At 46.0% G+C, this 5,703-nt stretch overlaps 1 pseudogene across 1 annotated transcript in view; it reads left to right on the top strand.

Moving 5' to 3' along the window:
- Positions 1-4,514: 4,514 nt before the first annotated feature.
- The window catches only part of LOC147007982 (tubulin alpha chain-like), a 6,829-nt pseudogene continuing 5,640 nt past the window's right edge, over positions 4,515-5,703 (top strand). The window contains exon 1 of the transcript XR_015053688.1: positions 4,515-4,706. The product of XR_015053688.1 is annotated as a tubulin alpha chain-like (transcript). The remainder of the gene's footprint in view (positions 4,707-5,703) is intronic.

Genomic DNA, 5,703 nt, shown 5'->3' on the forward strand with positions numbered 1-5,703 from the left:
AATTTTTTAAAATTAGAACCTCTCGTTAACATTGTGCTGATCCAGGAAGCACTTTGTGCTTACGGCACAGTGACGCGGGTACTGAAAGAGAAGGTCCAATCAGAAGTTCCTCCAGTGATGCTCAACAATGTCGGAGTGCTTCATCACCATCTGGGGAACCTGTGTGAAGCCCAGCGAACCAACCACTCGCTACTTATGCAAGACATTCTCTTCTTTGGTTCCTTTCATGTTTTTCTTCGAGGAAACTTTTTTTCAAAAATGTTTCTTTCCAATCAATTCTTCCTTCGTTCCTGGTGGAAAGTCTGGAAGGTGGGAGGTTCGAACCACGTCCAAGTCATACCAAAGACTTGAAAAATGGTACGTGCTGCTTCCTTGCTTCATACTCAGCATTTTAAAAAGAATGGAGCATGGACAACGCAACCATTGGTTGGTGACCATTGCACAGGCTTGATGGGCCGAGCAGCCTCCTCCGAATGCCTTGGAGTTCCTTGTGCAGAAACTCGATGTTTTGTTTTTATTTAATTAATTAAATTGTAAATTAAATAATTACATCCCTTTTTAGCTCGCCCGTTCGAAGAACAGAGAGCGAGAGCGATACCCCCGGCGTGAGCATGAGCGTGAAAATGTTAAATTTTTTGTTTCACGGAAAATTTCGACGAAACTTGGTGGGGGGGTTCGGTATGGTCCAAGGATCATGCCATTAGATTTTGGACTTGCTCTCCCCCCCCCCCAAAAAAAATTGTTAGAGAAATTTTTTTTTTGCATTTCTACATGTTTTGAGTGATTTCCAACCCCCCCCTTGAAAAAAATTTGTTAGAGAAAAAAAAATGTTTGCAACTTTTTTTTCAACAAAATTTCAATTTTTTTTTTTTTTGCATTTCTACATGTTTTAAGTGATTAGGATTTCCACGAAACTTGGGGGGGGGGGTTAGGTATGGTCCAAGGATCATGCCATTAGATTTTGGACTTGATTTTGGACCCCCCAAAAAAAAATTGTTTGAGAATTTTTTTTTTTTTTTTGCATTTCTACATGTTTTAAGTGATTTCCAACCCCCCCAAAAAAAATAGCGAGAGAAAATTTTTTTTTTTGCATTTCTACATGTTTTAAGTGATTTCCAACCCTGCTCCCCCCAAAAAAATTGTTAGAGAATTATAAAAAATATTAATTATTAGACTCGTCTTTTAAAAACGATAAATGTATCAACAGGCGAGCATTGGGTGGCTTTGACACCAACTCTGGTTTTCTGCGCCACAAACTGCTTTTCACAAACTTTTAATGATTTTTTTTGACTTTTAAATAATTATTTTTGGTTCATCAGTTGCTGCCAATGACAGCAATCAGTAGTTGCTGCCAATCGGTACTTATTTAAACATCGCGGTTTATCGATTTGTGCACCAACTCGACTCAGATTTGATTACCTGATGATGGGAAGGTTTTATTTTTTTATTTCCTCGTCTTCTCCTTCTCTTTTTGAAAAAAAAAGTTTTTCTTTTTGTAGAAATGTGATACGGCAGCCCTCGAGCGTGAACGAGGAAAGGCAAAACAGGCCGAGGGGCATCAAAACTCTGTGTCCGTGACAATGACGTACAACTTGGCATGTCTTTACGAAGAGAGGAACGAAAATAAAAATGCGGAGTCGTTGTATAAAGAAATATTGTGTAAACATCCAAGCTCCGTGGATTGTAAGCGTTGGGGTGGAGGAGGGAACCGTTTTCCATTTTTAAAACAATAATCTATATTTGAATGATTTGTGGAATCTCGTCCACGGAAGGGAAAACGAATGACTGTCCAGAAGGTATGTGGTGAAGGACGAACATCTGTGCTGAGTTTTGTTTTTCCTTCATGGTCGGGTCGGGTGGGGGGAGGAGGGATGAACTTTTTGACCTTCCCATTGAATCCCACTTCTGACACCATTTATTAATGTTTTTTTTATCAGTGAGTGTGTTTAGTTGTTGTGTTGTTTGATTACCTCGTAAAACACGGTTTATGAGTCACTTTTCTTGCTATTCTCCTTCAGACGGTTGCTATTTCTACTCTTAAATCATTTTCACCATTTCACGAAGTATCGACACTTTCCTTCAAAGCAAGGACGAAGAACGTGTTTTGTTTTTACGATTCTGGTCCTGCAAAGTCGTTTGTGGTTTGTGGTTCACAACCACAAAATGAAAGTTTGTGGTTGGATGGGGAGAGAGGGGGGGGCATGTGAAGGCGAGTAGTTAAACCAGATTTGAAGGAGTACAAGTACAACACCACGATTCAACACAATCACCCTTCGACTCATGTGCGAGTTTTACTTTATTCGTGTAATCTGTCCCGACTTGCTGTTGATTACAGGTGCGGTGCTTGCCCATAAGGGATGCATCCAGGAAGCCAGGGATGTGTTTACTGAGGTTCGAGAAGCCACGGCTGACATCTGTGACGTGTGGTTGAACCTTGCGCACATTGACATGCAACAACAGCAATTCACCTGTGCTGTGCAGATGGTATGTGTAACACTTTCGGAGCTCACCTTTACCTGGTCCGAACTCCGCTTACTTCCCCCCAGCTTTTTATGTTTGATTCCTGAAATTCCATCCGTCACTTTCATTCTTCTTCACACTTCCATCGATGCCTTGATTGTTGGGATAATATAACCAAGCATCCGTTTGTATGATCGCTCCACTTCTCTCTCATCTCCAGTACGAGAACTGCATGAAGAGGTTCTTCCAGTACCAGAACCCTGACATCATGTTGTACCTGGCCCATGCTTACGTCAAATGTGGACGTCTTTCGGCGGCCAAGCAAACACTCCTCAAGGTGGACCCCCCCCCCCGCCTGCCCAAGGCCCTCCACATTTCTTCTTCTGAACCTTCTTCAAAAAACCATCACATCAAAAAGGGTACCCTTCTGAACATTTCATTGGTTGTCATGTCGTTTTGAGTCCGACTACGGTGGCCATTTTTTGCAAGCGTAATGAAGCATGCGGAACAAGTCGCTTGCAAATAAATAGCAAGCTGCTCGCTGACGGAACACAGCCCTGATGTTGATGATGAGGATCACCTGACAACGAGTCATCATTTCCATTTGATTGGTTTGATGTGATGGATTCGCGACGACGACACTTCGTATTCGCTGCTCGTGTCTCGATTGCTTCGAGTTGTGAAATCACAAGTTTTTGAAGATTCAGTTCATTGTGAATTAAAGATTGCTGAATGACGACAAGCTCGGTTTCTTGTCACCCAAACCCAGCTGTGTCAATCACAGTCAACGTTGTTTTCATGAAACACGAGTGGAGGCTTTGGGTAAATTGTTGAAGCTCGGAACATCCATTGATTTCAACTCCTGAATGTGTCGAAGACTTTTGCACAGCAGTGGAGTAAACAAACAAACAAACGTTTAAATCACTAATACTGTTTGTGGGCCGGGGGTCGGTAGCGAGGAACGGCCACTAGATGGAGCAGTAGAGCCGTCTCCCACTGAACACCCGGAATTACAGGTCGTAACCTTCGGACAACTCCGAGGATAACGGGTCAATTAAGGACCGTGCTCGCTAATTCTCTGATGGCGTGGTGTCGGGTTAATAGCCAAATTTCAATATACCTAAGTACCCACGTCGTCAAATTACCGGGGAAGTCACACCCTCAATGGACTCTGTCGAACGGGGTCGCTCTAGCGACCTTGGGGCACTTAAACAATTGCTGCTTATAGACTGGTGCCACACACACACACACACACCCAAAAGAAATGGACCCCGTCGGATCTCTATTTGGCCCTTCAGCTCGGGAGAGAAGGTGAGCTGAGGGCAAGAGCCGACACTTGCACTTGTCCTCCTCATGCGTTATGGTCGAGCTTGTCTGGTGGCGGGACTCGAACCCACTGCTACAACGCAGCAACAAGGACGAGGGAAAGAGCGACGGACGCCAGCCAGCACGAAGGCGGACGAGGCGACCGGCGATCAAGGCCGGAAAAGCTTCCACTGATCAGACGACACCAAGCAAGGCAGACAGAACGCGCCGATCACTCAGCCTGTCTTGAGGTGGGAGGGATTTCTTTCCTCGCCACTCGCCTCCTGATTGGACGGTTGCATCGCGCGATTCGCTGGCCGTCCCTCATTGGACAGGCCCACGGTAGGCGGGGCAACTCCCACCTTTCTGGGGCGGAGTCGGAGCTGAGGCGATGAGCCTCCTGATTGGACGAAGGGCGTGCCCTTGCCCTCGTGGGCGGCGCCGTCATGAAGAAGAAGAAGCGACAAAGGAGCGTTGTCGGCACGATCACGAAGAACTGCGGAAGCGGAAGCAGCAGGAGCAGGTGCGGTTGGCAGCTCGGAGGGTGGCATCGCTGCGCCGGCGGCGAAATGATTTACCGTGTTTCTACCGGCGACACGTCGCAGGTCGACAAGAGCTCCGCGCTGCTGTTGCTATTGTTTTTGTTGGGGCTCGATTTTTGAAATGCACACCCATTGGTTGCTCAGCTGCCGGACCACACCCACGCCTGTCGCTTGACTCCACCCATCACCGCACCTTATTAACCGGTTCTTTTCCTCTTCTTCCTCCGTTCGTCACTCGTCCTTCCTTATCCTTCACACATCTACCGTTGTTGTTCACCGAATTTCATTTTTCTTTCCCGCTCCTTCACTCCCTCTCTTCTTCCCAGGAGGCGAGGAGAGCCGGACGATGTCGCTGTTCCCGCCAAAAAGCAGTTGAAGTTCCTCTGTCGCCGTAACGAGGTGGGTGTCTTCTCCCGCACATGAAACATCAGGCAGGTATCGATCACCTGGTGACGAAAGCCCGTTGTGCACTTCCTCGATTTATTTATTTATTTTGATTACCCCTACTCCGTTTTGTGGATCATCATCTCCGCCACCCAAGGTGAAGGAGGTGATGTTTTCACCCCTTTGTGCGTGTGTTTTTGTTTGTTTGTGCCCGACATGTTCTCGTGGATCAGGCATTGCGTGGCGAAGGTACGCGCTCCATCGAGTGCCCCTTCTACTTCGTTTAGTGATACCTGTTAACGTGTTGAACAGCAGGCTCGGACTTCCTGTTCGTGGGTACCACGAGGGAAACGAAGTGAAATTTACAGGGAATTTCCTTGAATTTTGTGATTTATTTTCAAAGTGTGGTGAACCTTTGACGAACGTTCAGGGTCGTTGTTTGAATCGCACAAACCCAGGATTTCACAACGAAATGTGAGAGATCTGTGCACCTTCGGTTTGTGATGAAACGGTACAGGTGATGAACAAGACCCTGCTTGTTGCCATGGTGACGGATGAGGCCAGATTGTTTAAAATGGCTCGTGGGTTCATCGGTCGTCACGAACGTTCCCAGTGTTTCATTCATCCGGACGAGGAGTTCGAGTGAGAGTGAAACATTCAAACATGTTTTTATAATCAGTATTAATATTAAATATAGGAATTAAAATTAAACAAACAAACACGACGGACATCGGTGATGTCGGACCGTGTCCATTGTGGATCGAAGAGAACATTCCTGGGTTGTTGTGGATGCAGTTTCAGGGTCGTGTGGCCTCATGGAAAGGACATTGCAGGTTCGAGTCCTGTCACTCTGAGTCCGCTCAGATGGAGGGTCCGCTCTGAGTCTGGGAGGTCGGTGGTCACGAACCACGGCTGGGTGATACGTACTAAATTAAAAAAAAAAATGGTTCCTTTTCTTTCTTTCATTGTGAGATGCTCAGTATTTGTAAAGGAGAGAGCATGGACAAACAAC

This window comes from Eptatretus burgeri, chromosome 22 (genome assembly GCF_056783735.1).
Source record: "Eptatretus burgeri isolate ZD-2024b chromosome 22, Ebu_testis_v1, whole genome shotgun sequence".
In the NCBI taxonomy this organism is placed as follows: domain Eukaryota; kingdom Metazoa; phylum Chordata; class Myxini; order Myxiniformes; family Myxinidae; genus Eptatretus; species Eptatretus burgeri.